Source organism: Leptonychotes weddellii, chromosome 5 (genome assembly GCF_054177405.1).
Source record: "Leptonychotes weddellii isolate Sample4059 chromosome 5, ASM5417740v2, whole genome shotgun sequence".
In the NCBI taxonomy this organism is placed as follows: domain Eukaryota; kingdom Metazoa; phylum Chordata; class Mammalia; order Carnivora; family Phocidae; genus Leptonychotes; species Leptonychotes weddellii.
In genome coordinates, this window is record NC_138373.1 from 85,381,269 (window position 1) to 85,394,828 (window position 13,560).

Consider the following 13,560-nt stretch of genomic DNA (forward strand, 5'->3'; position numbering starts at 1 on the left):
AATGATATACAAAGGTTGAGGATGCTTCTAGATAAACAAGCTAGGACCTATGATTTAAGCACACTTATCTAGATTTAGCTGAAATCATCTTCATAATTGAAAATTACAATGGCTCCTAAATAAGTTTGATGTATGAGAAGACAGCATTCAATTATTGAGGACTTTTTGCCCATAATTATTCACACCAGATTTCCCCCATATAGATACATTAATCTAAATGCCATATATCAGACAATATCACAAAGTGAGTTTTAAAATAGTAAAGAGAAATAGGAATGAAGAAGTGTTGACAAGTTTTTTCAGAGAAACTCCAAGTTACTATATCCGGCATTTCTCAATAAGGAAAATTTATTAGCTCAGAATCCCATCAGGGCAGAGACACAACATGGGAAAATTTTCCTTTATCCTCTTGGAAAATAAACTCTGGCTAACCAGGTTTACGTAAAGAACGTATCTTGTGGGCGCCTGGGTGGCTCAGATGGTTAAGCGTCTGCCTTCGGCTCAGGTCATGATCTCAGGGTCCTGGGATCGAGTCCCGCATCGGGCTTCCTGCTCCTTGGGAGCCTGCTTCTCCCTCTGCCTCTCTCTCTCTCTGTCTCTCATGAATAAATAAATAAAATCTTTTAAAAAAAAAAAGAACGTATCTTGTTTTGGAAAGGAATTCTTCCCTTATTCTCTTTTTTCTCTCAAGGTTATGGGTTACCTATTTTGTCCTCTGGAGTCTTTAACAACAAAGGTACTTGAAGACACATTTTCAACAGGTCTCCTTCAGCTTAGAAGAGATAAAGAGTCATTGCCTGGTGGGCCATCCACTTCCGACAGAGAAGGGTGACCCAGATGATGGGCACTGATGCCCTCAGCCTTCTTCACTTCAGTAGGATTTGTCTGGCCTTTTTTTGGTTTGTTTCCAATGTAGGTAAATGAGTTCTGCAAATATTAACCAGTGTCAGGCATGCTGTGAGCCTCTTCCTAATGAGGCCCTAAGGATGTAAGCTGGAGGAGCTATTTCAGCTGGTCTAAAGGCAATACCTAACAGTCAGACATTTAATTTCACTTAAGTGCAAACCAGAGAAGGGTAGCCCTGGAAAGCTTTTTAAATATGAAGAAATATGCTCAAATCATAGCATAATCTAGTTAATGACACAATAGGGCTTTCAAAAATGACCTAAAGCAAAGGATAAAGCAAATGATTTAAAAAAAAAAATCCCAAACTAATCACACTGCATTAAAAAGGTCTGTTATTTTGAAGTGCTCCTTTGCAGACACATCTGCATTTATCTTAATAAACAGTAGGCTTTCTGATCCAGGTTCTGGGAGGTAGCCATATGACAATGATCTTGGTGCCAGAGCTATTTGCCGATACTGCATTAGAGAAGATCAAACTCTAGCAATGCTCTTTTTGTCTACTCATCACACTCCTGCATCTGGGCCTTCTCCTAAATTAATTTCCTTTTTGTGTGTGTGTATTTATTCTGTGCTTTATTGTGCAATCTCTGTCTTGTGGATTGATGCCAGCATTACCTGGTTTGGGCTATATGCCCCTAGAATACAAGGATTCTGTCAGCAAAACAGCTCTATAGAGTATGAAAGCAGCATGGGTCTTCAAAACGTTTTTCTGATAATGATGATGAATCGCTTCTGAAAAGTTAGTGACAGCCAATGAAAAGGTGGAAGTAATTATCTTTTTTTAACTTCCTGTTCAGCAAAATGATTTCACCTATAATTTCCCCTGATTAAAAAATATATGTATGGATATCTATCTATCTATCTATCCATCCATCCATCCATCCATCCATCCATTCATTCATCATTGGCTAGCTAGCTAGTATATCCCCAGGCAGAGAAAAGCAGCAGGAATCCCCAGCTCTGCAATTGGTAAAATGGCAAAAATGGCAGACACAATTCAAATCATTCATTGAGATAAAATTAGCTCAATAGAAGAGAAATAATATAATAGAAATTAAATTGCATAGTATGTGTTATAGGTTATTGAGTGGTTTATTACAAAAATAAACATGTATATTTGCCCATGGGGCAATTAATTCTTCTCTATGTACAGTGTCAGAATATTTTCTCTAGTGAGGAAATATTCTATAAGTTTATACCTTTCACTCTGTTTTCTTCAACGAGTCCCCTGGCACACAATAATGCAGTGTTCTATGACACAGAACGCATGAGCTGTTATGAGATAGAAGTAATCCCCATTGGTAGCAATTGGAGATGATGCTTTAGTGTTCAAACATATACACTTCAGAGTGTATAAACTTAAAGCTTTCTTCCTTAAATTACTGTCAAATCTAAACATTACAATAATATATGCTTTCTTTTTTAATTAAAAAAGCTCCAATACACATACATATTTTTATCTAGTTTCTCACTCCTAGGCATATAATATTCACTTTTGAAACCAGAATTATCATTTAAGTTATTTACCAAGAAGAAAAATAGTAATTCTATTTAACTACATGCCCTATGAAACTCTGTTAAAGGATAAATTATAAATTGGACTCATCTGTCCCAGTTGCTAATTATTCTAGGTGTCCATCATTGTGAACAAGTGGTTAATTCACACCACATCACCATCAATGTGCTAACTAGCAAATCAGCACTTCTGCGTGTCTATAAGTATTTATGACCAAAAAATGAAAACTGAGGAAAGAGATGGGAGAATATTTAAAGGTTACAGAAATTTAAAAAGGAAGAACTGATAGGATTTGATGATATTATATGTGGGGTAAGGGTAATGAGTTGGGAATGACAGCCAGGTTTTGGCTTGAGTGTCATTTGTGAGTCACATATGGAAAATTCAAGAGGAGGAGTAATTTTTTATCTGTTTCTTTTCAGAAGAGGAAAAGGGTAGTGAGTAATAATGAATTGTTTAGGATATGTCCCATCTGAGTTGTCTGTGAGATATTTAAAAAAACGTCCTTGAGGCCAATGGATATGCAGACCTCTATTCAAAGAGAAGAGTGAAGTGGAAATATAAATATAAATGTGTGTGTCATTAACATATTAGGTTGATAATAAAATCTTGCATGTGAATGAGATCCTTAGTAAGTGTAGAGCAATGCAAGAAACAGTCGTGAGGGTATTAATTCAACTGCGGCTCTCCTAATTTCTTAACCCTTATGCTAACGATCAGATTACTCAAATTTTGATGAGCAATGAGCTCACTTTACTATGTCACCATTACCTATACCAACATTGTGTTCTTATTACTATTTGCCAATGGTTTTAAAATTTCAATCATATTTTTTGTATCCTTTAATTTTGTTCTATTGATTTTCACTTGAAATTATGCTTTTAAAATTTACACATATGGTTACACATAGAGCTAATTCATTCATTTAACTAATGTGTACTGTCTGCATGAACTGTGTTTACTCATCCCCCTTTGGTAATCATTAGATGACGTCTCCTTTTTTGCTCCCAAAGAGCATTGTAATGAATGTCCTTTAACTCACATAAGCGAAGTGTTTTTATAAGGAAGTATTTACTTGGAACTGTTAGGTGTGCCCATCCTTATGATTTCAGGAAATAGGAAATGAGGTAGAGGACTAGCAGGTGAGTAGAAATGAGGAAAATACGCTACTGAAGGAAATAATGTATGTGGAACTATGCTTGAGCTGTAAATGTCATTCAGGTGCTATCATTAACATCTTCCCTTCTTTCTTTTCTAAGCTAACTTTGTTCTATTCAGTTTTTCTTCATGTAATACAAGAAGGACCAAAAAACAACCATTACTTCCTAATGATGTTTCATCTTCTAGCTTTGGAAGACAACAATAGTTGTATAATTAAAAAAGAAAAGAAAAGAAGTCATGGAGAAATAAATTTGGGATCTGATGTATTATATGTGCTATTCCTACAGTATCGAAATGCATTTTAAATCTTTTGAAAGGTGTAAAGAGTGTTGAGTTTATCTAACCCAGTGTTTGGAAAACTTACTTCACTTAGGAACCTTTTCCAAACACACCTATTAAGAATTTACAGAACTAGTGTTCTGTGGAGCCTGTTGGAAGAAATGGCTTAACTCTGCGTTCACTGTTGGGCTGACCAAGCCTTCAGAGAAGCAGCGCTGTGCTTTCTGCGGACCCTCTGGACTTGCCCCTGGCATTCTGATGTTGACTTCCTCCTTCCACTATGTTCCTGACCCTCCACCATGCTGGGACTTCTACTCAAGCATATGCTGCAAAGGAAAACAATTCCTTCTATTTCAAAATGCTAAATGCTAGGTGGATCTGTAAAAGGTATACATTTTCTCTGTTTTCCTAAAAACAGGAACTTGTTATTCCAAACAATACTTATTTTGTTTCTAATCAGCTCCAGCCACTGATATCTTTGTTTTTTTTAAGTTTAATTTTATTATGTTATGTTAATCACCATACATTACATCATTAGTTTTTGATGGAGTGTTCCATGATTCATTGTTTGCGTATAACACCCAGTGCTCCATGCAGTACATGCCCTCTTTAATACCCATCACCCGGCTAACCCATCCCCCGACACCCCTCCCCTCCAGAACCCTGGTTTGTTTCTCAGAGTCCATAGTCTCTCATGGTTCATCTCTCCCTCCGATTCCCCCCCTTCCTTTTTCCCTTCCTGTTATCTTTTTTTTTTAACATATAATGTATTATTTATTTCAGAGGTACAGGTGCACACTGATATCTTTATTTAACAAACATGATACAGTGCTTACTATGCGGTAGGCATTATTTTCTAGTGATTTACAAATAGAAATTCACTTACACCCCCAATGACTCTATGTGGAAAGCACTCTAATTATCCTTAGACTGCAGAAGGGCAAACTGGAACTCGGAGAGATGACGGGAAGCAGCAGAGACAAGGTGCAAAACCAGTCAGTTGTTGGCTCCTCTGTTACCTCATTTCCGTTTTCTGGTATCACTCTGTATTATTTAAAAATATATATTATATTGGGGCACATGGGTGGCTCCTAGGTTGAGCATCTGATTCTTGATTTCGGCTCAGGTCATGATCTCTCAGGGTCATGAGATCAAGCTCCATATCAGGGCAGGCTCCCAGCTCAGTGGGGAGCCTGCTTGTCTCCCTCTCCCTCTGTTTCTCCAATCCTCCTGCTCTCTCTCTCTCTAAAATAAATAAATAAATCTTTAAAATATGTATTATATAAATTCCAATGTACGTATATACATGCTTTATATACTTACATCTATATATTTTATATATGATGTGTTTAATATATATTTATGCTTATTTATTATATATTATAGATATATTTATATCTATCTATCTATATACACTGATATAGATATGCATAAAGTAGTTGACCTGACAGAATAATTGTCTAAACTTTTATAATTAAACTGTCCCTTTACAGTGAGATTTCAGATTGATTCAGAATTGTACTACCCTAATCACTGCCAGACTTTATTTTCTATAAAATAACAACAAAGCTAGATTTTAGTACGCTTTTCTCCTACTAAATGTGTGTGATTGCCATTAACAAACCCATTTGGTACTATACTTATCGTTGAGGTTTGTTTATTTGCTTTTTAAAATACATTGCATTGTCTTACTCAAAAAAAATTCTTCAATAAAAATAATTGCAAGGAAGTGGGGGAAAAGATCAATGACCTGTAATTTATATTTCAATAGAGATACTAAAATAAGCTGCTTTTATTTTTGATTTATTTTAGAGGATGGCTTTTAGAGCCTTCTTTTGACAGCTACTATAACCCTATACTAAAGCAGGAACTGCTGGAAAAAAAATCTCCCTCTCCCAAAATATCAATAAAATGAGCAGGAAAAATTAGCTTCACAGCAGGCCACTTTAATGAGACACAGAAGCAAATCGGACAAGGCAGATAATATGATGCCTTTTGGAATATAATAGAGAATAGAATTAGCAAGTATAAAAGAAGTCCCATCATTGTGTAAATCAAACTCCCAGGGTGGGAGGAAAATCTTATGTATCTATGAAAGATGGGCAGGCAGGCATGTGCCTATAGCTACTAGGGACTCATTCTTGTGTATGTATTTATGTATATAAATGCAAATGTGTCTGTATATATTATCCTGTGCAGAGCATAGTATGCTATCACTGTTGTGAATAACAGCAAATAAACATTATTACTACAATCTGAATTTCCACGGAGAGAGAGAGAGAGAGAGAGGGAGAATGTGAAGCTCTTGAATGTAATGTAACACTTCCCTTGTAGAGAAATCAACTCCTTTCAAAAAAATGAAACTAAATTTTGGAGGAGAGTGAAGTGATTCTTAAAATGAATAGTAACAACCATATAAAAATTGAGGATCCCTCAAGATTTAAAAGTCCTGAAGTAAGTAAGTCATTTTTATTCTGACATAAAGGTTACCAACTTTTTCTATATTCTCATTTAAAAGAATAAGTTACTGACTTATAAAATGCATTATTTAAAATTCTACACATCTAAAAGCAACACCTTCTAGAAAACTTCATGCGACCTTTTTTAAGTTTCCAAGAAAAAAATCCACTTCAAAAAATTATCAGAATTCATCAACTGTAAGGCAGACCCTAGACTTTAAAAATTCAAGCTCTTATAGTAAATTCTTACTCCAGATCAGTTCTTTACAAGTAGTTTTTAATAGGTGATATTAAAAGAAATTACACACAATAGCTTTAAACTAAGTCCCAGGACAATGAGTTAGTTTCAGAGGAGAGTGGCACTTTTAATGACAGCAGGTTAGGTGGCTTAAGATTGTTTCCTAACCCTACAGTCTTTCTTGGGGGCTTGTGTCAGAATCTGAGGGAAAGAAAAGGACAAACATGAAATAAAAGAGCTGGTTCACAAAATTCACAGGCAACACTAAAAACACAAGGCCACCCTCCTGTGCAGCCCACAAAACAACACGCAGCATCACAGCAAGGACAGGGGACTTGTGGGGCGGGGTAAGGAGCTTGTAGGCTTTCAGGTGACCCTCGACATTAGTCAGAGCGAAGGAGGAGAAACACAGCAAACACCACACAACAGGCCAGGTGCCGAGTGTGAGCACCCGTGAGATCCATTCTCAGGTGGGAAGAAGCCAGGACAAGAGGCAGGAGTCACTCTGCTTTTCCAGATAAGGAAAATCTTATTTTACCTTCAAACATACACAGCTTTAAGAGATGTAGACTGAAAACTTGCTCTTAGGAAACTCCGTCATGTATGGGTTTTTGTTTTTTGTTTTTTTTTTTCTGGTGTTATTTCTAAGCCCACTGCAAACCCTTCTCCCCCCACACGTACACATTTGAATGAAAGCAATAAAACTTGAAAATCAGTGAAGATTTATACCATTTAGTTTGCACTTAAACAAAATATCTCCATTTTTTAATAAATTACCAACTGCATTATGAATACATATGGCACAAAATACTCTTCCCAATTATCAAAGATAGTGGAATTTTGGCTTTCAATCATGTAGTTAGTCTATTAGCCAAAGTGATGCTCTGGAATCAGAGGACACAGCATATTGGGATGCCACTAATGAGAAGCCTCTGCCAAGTAACTGCACCTACACTACTTCATCGACAACATCATTATGAATTCATGTAGAATTTGGGGATACCAGCCCCTCCCCCAGAACCACCATAATGAAGACGTGTGGCTTGGCAAATAGCTATCCTACTGAAGCACCATTTCCCGCTCTGCTTGGTCTAGTGGGGTTCCAGAATACAGTGGTCCTTGGCAAGTTTTGTTGCTAAATTAGGGTACCCTAGAAACAGGACAAAATTAAACCTTAAAAGTTTATCCCCCACATATTTTACCTGTAAGTCTTTATCTCTGTCCTCAAAACATATTTTTGAGCAATCCCTAGTACTGATTTTAGTTGTGTGGTTTTTTTTTTTCTCTCTTACTTAGCCAATAGACATTTTTTAAAGCTTTGGTTATTATTTGCTCAGCACTTAATGAGGCAATGGGAGAAAAAAAAAAGCAAGTAAGACACAGAACCTGCTTTCAAATACCGTGTCTGGGGGACACAGCTTATAACACAACAATAACGTGTGTTTAGCAGTAGGGTATGCACAGGGTACTACGACAGAAACGTATAAAGAAGAGACCCCTGACATGCTCTCATTGAGCGGCAAAATTTCCACTTCTACAAAGAAGTTAGGATTTAATTAGAGTCTTGAAGTTAGGGTTGAAGTTTATGAGGTTTTCTAGAGAGAAAGAGAAATCTAAGCAAAAGGAAGAGAATGTGGATAGACACAAGAATAGGAGAACATGGCATTTTGAGGAGTGGCAACCTTTCACTATGGCTAGAGAACACTGTGTGTGTGTGTGTGTGTGTGTGTGTGTGTGTGTGTGTGTAAACAGGCTTGGAGTTCGGAAGTAGAAACAAAGTCTAGGCCCCAAATGAGCAGTGTATGCTGCTCTAAGGTTGGATTTAATGTGCCCTAGAGAGTCACAGAAGGATTTCAAACAGATGAATAACATGGTAACATTTCCTTTTAGAAAGTTTTGGTTTGGAATGGACAAACTGAGGGAGGGAGGCTAGTCAGGAGGGTAATTCAGGAAAGAGGCAGCGGGTTCCCTCTTGGCAGGAGAGAGAAAAATATCTGAGGGAAAAGCAGAAAGATGCAGGAGGTTATTGTCCCTCCTGTGAAGAGAAGGCGAGATTTCACACATCAGAAATGTCAGTTCAGGTAAGTTAGAAAGACGTAAACAGGTCCAATAAAATATAGTTCATTATGCTATCAAAGCATAGTTGTCTCAAGAGAACAAGAAATAGCACCAAGTGCTAGGGACAGAGGTCTTAAATCTTTATTATTACACCCTCAATAGGACTTTATTAAAAGCACCCTAGGAATCTTTTAATAAAAATTAGGTGCTTCCCTTTGAAGTCTCACTTTCTATTTTAATTTCCTATAGCAGAAATTCCAGAAACTAAAAATAAGATGAGAGGGAGGGAAAAAAACAAGAGAAGAGAGGGATCGTGAGGTGGCATCCCAAAGGCCGGTTCCTGGAATTCTCAGCAACACTCCTGTGCTGCTTTTCCTCCCCTTTCACCTCATCTAACCCGCCACACCAGCCCAGCCTCTCACACACATGTGGACACTTGAGTTTTGAGCCATAAATCTTGCAAACTCTGCCAACTGACAGCCTAATAACATGAAAGGAGTATCTGCAAACAAGATGGTTTCGAGCCATTGCTCATGACCCTGAACAAATCAGGGCCTGGTTCCCTTTGCAGGTTAGAGCCTCTCCTTTAATCACTTAACTGGGCAGATTGATGTGACACTTAAGAAATAAACCAAGAGGTCTCTGTTTTCCAGCTATCTACTGGTCTCATTTACTTTTTCCCTAACAATTAAGTCCAGCTTGTCATATTTTGAGACCTAATCAATGTATAAATGAGGGGCGGCTGATCATCTGGCCTTTTCTGCCCTGTATTAGTTATGCACAAGGAATGCAACCTTTTCCAACTTTCTACCTGGTAATCATCGAGGAGCCTTCAAATAACGATGCAGTGAGGTTAAGGGCTAAGGCACGGTTATCAATCTTGGCTGCACAAAAAAATAATCACCTGTGGAGTTTTGTTGTGTGTATGTGTATGTGTGTGCTGTTGTTGTTGTTGGGGGGGGGTGGTACTTTAATATTTCAATATAGATGCTTAGGACTCAAAGTAAACCTAATAAATCAGAATTTCTGGGCCCAGGCATTTTTATAAGCATCCACTGTAGATTTGGATGTTCAGCCATAGTTAAGAATAAGAAGGTATCGGCAATATACTCCCAATTTCTACCAGCTGTGGCAATGATTAATCCACAAAGCAATGTTTCACTAGGGAAGCATGCAAAAATGCAGATTCTTAGGAACCACCAAGGCCTATTGAATCAGAATCTGGGGAACTGGGACCCAGAAATTTGAGTTGTGACAGGCTTCTTACATGAATTTTAGATTCACCAAACTTTCTGAGAACCACTCTGCAAGGATTTCAAATAGCTGCTTTGTTTTCTATGTCAACTCTAGCACATATTATTAGCACTTGGGGAATTGGAAGGAGCCCCAGGGATACTCATTGGGACCATGCCAAATTACTATTCCAGATATTAGTGAGGAAGGAGAATGCAAAACACACACACACAAAACAAGGAGGAGATAAAAATAAGTTTCCTGCCTTAACAGAAGAGACACTACTCAGTGGGAAAAATAATCACCAAGCAACCTATGAAGATTACAGATTAACCGAAAGAGAAATGCAGAAATGCTAACGGGATGCATTGCCTCCAGCCTTTTTTGACAGTCATCCTTCTAGAAGCACCATGCAGAGACTAAGAGCTACTTCTTGATTATGAAGCAGTTCTTGGCAGACCCCACCTAAATGCCCAAAAGTGTAGGCCACAGTTGCCCTAAAACTAGAGGATGCAAATATCCTCAACTTTTGCTAACTATATCTAGAATTACACTTGAAATGCTTCACATGATAATTACATAGCCCTCCTCATCCTCTCATATTTTGCCTTCCTGGTATCTCTAGCATCTTTCATACAATAGGAACCCTTTCCCAGCAAGTGTCCACATAATATTTTCAGATAAACTGGAGCAACTAGGAGACCCCAAAAGGAGAAAATAACCTAAAAGCAAAATAAAACTAGGACATACCAAAAAACAAAAAAACAAAAAAACAATGGTGATGTGGGTTGACAGTGTTTTTTTGGAGGCAGTACTCTGCTCTCATAAACTCTGTTTCCACCATAGTGGATAAACTGCCAGTTTCCCACACTGCGAGTGCAGCATATGTTCATGGAGGCAAAGGTTCACAGTCTTTCGCACCTACAGACTGGAAATTCCTCACATTCACTCTGCTCATCCCTAGGGGGCCCTAGAGATGACACAAGATCACTGGAGGCAACATGAGGAGGACCAATTACCTTAGATCATAACACAAACTGTAAGAAATATCAAGTAAATTAAAAATGGGTGTGAGCATTAATATTATATGCTGACTCTACTAAAGAAAAAAAACAAACAAACACGATTTTTCACTAGAGAAGACTTCCCTGAGTCACAGACCTTGTTACTAAGGCATCTCTAGTTTCTCATCTTGAACACCCTGTCCTGAGAACAGACCCCTCTATCATAAAGCTAGGTGGTTTTTCTTCCGAAGGCAAGGCCTGCCAGATCCCATCCAAAACACTCCAAATGAGACTCCTCAGACAGGCAAAAACTGCAATTAAAAAAGGGAGAGGTGGGGGTGCCTGGATGGCTCAGTTGGTTGGGCGACTGCCTTCGGCTCGGGTCATGATCCTGGAGTCCCAGGATCGAGTCCCGCATCGGGCTCCCTGCTCGGCAGGGAGTCTGCTTCTCCCTCTGACCCTCCTCCCTCTCATGCTCTCTGTCTCTCATTCTCTCTCACAAATAAATAAAATCTTTAAAAAATTAAAAAAAAAAAGGGAGAGGTGAGTAAATTTACTGGGAAAAGCACACACACTTATCTTTAAAGATGAGAAGAGGGGAGCCTGGGTGGATCAGTCGGTTGAACTTCCAACTCTTGATTTCAGCTCAGGTCATGATCTCAGGATCCTGGGATCAAGCCAGGTGTCAGACTCCCAGCTCAGCAGGGAGTCTGCTTTCCCTCTCCCTCTCCCCCCACTCAATCAGACACACTCTCTCTCTCTCACTTTCTCAAATAAATAAATATTTTTTAAAAAGATGAGTAGAAAAATACTCATCGTATATTTTAAATAGTATTTAAACATATAGTGGTTTGTTTTAAGCTAAATCATTGGCCAGGTACCCATCCCATCCACAGCTTGCTGTGGTTTAAAGAGTCTGTTTCAATGAGCAAGTTTCCTACCAAGTGATGGGAAGCCTAGCGCAAATGAGCCTATGGTGTACAGCCCATAGACTACAGAGTGTTGGAGTTTAAATAAAGAAGGGTATCATATGACCTCACTGATATGAGGAATTCTTAATCTCAGGAAACAAACTGAGGGTTGCTGGAGCGGTGGGGGTGGGAGGGATGGGGTGGCTGGGTGATAGACATTGGGGAGGGTATGTGCTATGGTGAGTGCTGTGAATTATGTAAGACTGTTGAATCACAGATCTGTACCTCTGAAACAAATAATACATTATATGTTTAAAAAAAAAAAAAGAAGAAGATAGCAGGAAGGGAAGAATGAAGGGGGGGAATTGGAGGGGGAGACAAACCATGAGAGACTATGGACTCTGAGAAACAAACTGAGGGTTCTAGAGGGGAGTGGGTGGGGGGATGGGTTAGCCTGGTGATGGGTATTAAAGACGGCACGTACTGCATGGAGCACTGGGTGTTATACGCAAACAATGATTCATGGAACACTACATCAAAAACTAATGATGTAATGTATGGTGATTAACATAACATAATAATTTAAAAAAAAAAGAAGGGCCGCGCTGAATCCAGGATATCACTGCAGTGAGAAATCGCTTCCTATTCCCTGGTGTTACATACACCACACTGGGGCTGGGATGGGACAGCGAAGTGAAAGTCCAAGGTAATCTCTTAGATTTCTCATATTTTCAACTCCCCCATCCATCCTACACTCTGAAACCTTTTCCCCAATATCTGGATTTGCAGCTTCAGGCTATAGATAAACAACTAATTTCTAATGATTACCTGTCAACTAAAAGAATAAAATGTGCTGTTGGTTGGGACAATTTCCAGTACCTCAACACTACATTCAGAGCAGCCCAGTTAAGCTTTGTTTTCATCAGTTTGGCTTAGATTTGGTGACTGAATGAATGGAATAATCACAGAATACTTCTTTATCCAAACCTGAGCTGTGCTTGAAGGGCATCTTAGACAAAGGTAAGTAACAATAACAACTAGTATTTATTGGGCCTTTCTGTGGGCTAAGAGCTTATTACCATTTATTCTTCTCACTAACATTGTTAAGAAGGTGCTATTATCACTTCATTTTTTAGCTGAGTTAAGTGAGGTAACCTAGAGGTTAAGTAACTTGCTTGAGGTCCCATAACTGGCTAAAAAATGTTGACGCCTGACTTCAAATACAGGCTATCTGATTCCAAAGACCTCTTTTAACAATTGCACTACTGTGTCTCATTTAGAGAGACGCAAAACAATCACGAAAAAGACCCTAGAAAAATGTGAGCGTGATGTTTTGTCAAATTCACTGTGATACTTTGTGGTTATTGCCTAAATAGAAGATCTAGGGGGCCATGAGTGTCAGAATAATCTAGAAATAGAACTCAAGGCCTCTGTATCTGAAATTTTCTCTTTCATATGTTTTAGATTTTGGATTTACACTCATGCCATTAATTTTATATCTAACGGTTGTTTTTACATTAAAGGTACGATTGTGCTCACCTCCCTCCCCCCCCTTAAGTATATTCTGTGGGGGATATTAGAGATATTGTTCATATAGATAATGGTGTACAATTTTAGCCTGAGGGCTAAACAAGAGGTCCTGTTTTCATTATTCTCTTGGGACAATAAAATTAATAACATTCAGCAGGGTCACTAGACTCTTGTCAAACCAGCCATTGAGTCTTTCGCATTCAAAAGATACACTGCTATAATTGACCCAGGACTATGTTTTAATTTGTGTGTCCCAACGGGACTC

At 38.4% G+C, this 13,560-nt stretch overlaps 1 protein-coding gene across 13 annotated transcripts in view; it reads right to left on the reverse strand.

The window, feature by feature from the left end:
- SOX5 (SRY-box transcription factor 5) overlaps window positions 1–13,560 on the reverse strand; it is a 993,366-nt gene that overhangs the window by 611,640 nt on the left and 368,166 nt on the right. The window lies entirely within an intron of this gene.